This window comes from Aplysia californica, unplaced genomic scaffold (genome assembly GCF_000002075.1).
Source record: "Aplysia californica isolate F4 #8 unplaced genomic scaffold, AplCal3.0 scaffold00238, whole genome shotgun sequence".
Classification (NCBI taxonomy): Eukaryota; Metazoa; Mollusca; class Gastropoda; order Aplysiida; family Aplysiidae; genus Aplysia; species Aplysia californica.
In genome coordinates, this window is record NW_004797508.1 from 244535 (window position 1) to 245943 (window position 1409).

Consider the following 1409-nt stretch of genomic DNA (forward strand, 5'->3'; position numbering starts at 1 on the left):
CTCTCTCTCTCTCCCCCCCCCTCTCTCTGTGTGCGCCCCTACCTGTGCCCATGCCCCTATTCAAGGTTCGCTTTCAGTCCCGTCCTGTGTTTGGCTACCTTCCCTCCTACCCTCCCTCCGCCTGGTGCGCATCGGCGCGTGCGTATTTCGCTCTGGTCCGTTTGTTCCATTGTTTCTCTAACTTAGAGGCAACCGCCTCATATCTACGGCGTGTCTTTCAAAACATCGCTTCTTTTCATGTGTCTAATATCTCTCGCTTAATGCCGCGCATGCACTTCGCTGCTACGAGCAGGCATTCCTGAATATCCTCACAGTTGGTACGTTTTATGGTTCATTGTTTCGAGAAGGGTTGTTTTTTTTTTTTGTTTGTTCTTGGTGTTTCTTCTTCTCTTTACAAGTTTCAAGTGGGCGGTATTTTGGTGGCGTAAGTGTAAGAAGTGTGTTACTCGTCGTGTTTCGTAATGTGTTGTTGTTGCAGGTTCTTGACTCAAGTGAGCGTACACACTTTTGACACACCCTTGTTGTCGCCGCTTTGGTGATGGGGATGTGAGTGTGTCTTTGTCTGCCTGTCTGTCTTGGAAGTCTCTAGCTAACTAGTTTCGACTGACGTTTTTGTGTTGGTGTCTGGATCTGAGCTGACAGGTTGGACACAAAAGACGACCGTCCGTGGCTGTGGATATCATAGATGCCGTGTGGAATAGTGGATTAACCGGTTCAGACGGTATGTGTTTGGATTGTGTGTACTACTGTAATTGTTTTAGTCGTTATTGTTTTTGCTGTTATTGCTGTTGTTGTTGTTGTTGTAATTTTTAGATTGAATGGTCGTGGGTGATTTACGGGTGCTCTGGTGTGGTTTGCTTCTTCTTTCCTATCAAACATCTATCGTCCTTATCTCCCCTCCTTCTTTTTTGTGTTTGTTACTCTCTTGAAACACCTCTAATCTTCGGCTCTTATATGGTCCTATTGTGTACTAAAACTAAACTAAGATTGAATGGCCGCCGTTATTGTTATAATAGCATTGCTGTTGTTGTCTTTTTTTATTGTGTCATTGTCGTTATTAAAATTTTTTTTTTTAAATGTGGGTAGTCTAGTGGTTAGGCGACCGGACTCGTAATCCTGAGTTTGTGGGTATGGGTGTTTATCAGTTGCTCTGGTGTGGTTTGCTCTTTCTTTCCTGTATCTCTCCTCCTCCGTTATGTGTTTGTTACTATCTTGTAACACCTCTAATCTCCGGCATTTATGTGACCTAAGTGTGTTGTAAGTGCCGTGAAACCCAGTAAAACTAAAAACTAAAGAGGTTGTGGGTTCGGGGGTTCGAGGTGTTGCTTGACCTGTCTCTGTGCGTGTCCTTGGGAAAGGCACTTCATTTACCTAGCTCCACTCATGCGTGGATAGTAGAGAGAGAGAGA

The 1409-nt window shown here is 44.6% G+C and overlaps 1 protein-coding gene across 4 annotated transcripts in view; it reads left to right on the forward strand.

Annotated features, from left to right (window-relative positions):
* Positions 1 to 187: 187 nt before the first annotated feature.
* Positions 188 to 1409, forward strand: part of LOC101846143 — a gene marked incomplete in the record, with an annotated part of 41505 nt that continues 40283 nt past the window's right edge. For 2 of the 4 annotated variants that reach the window (XM_013083524.2, XM_013083525.2), the window contains 1 exon segment: positions 397 to 721. 4 annotated transcript variants of the gene reach the window in all.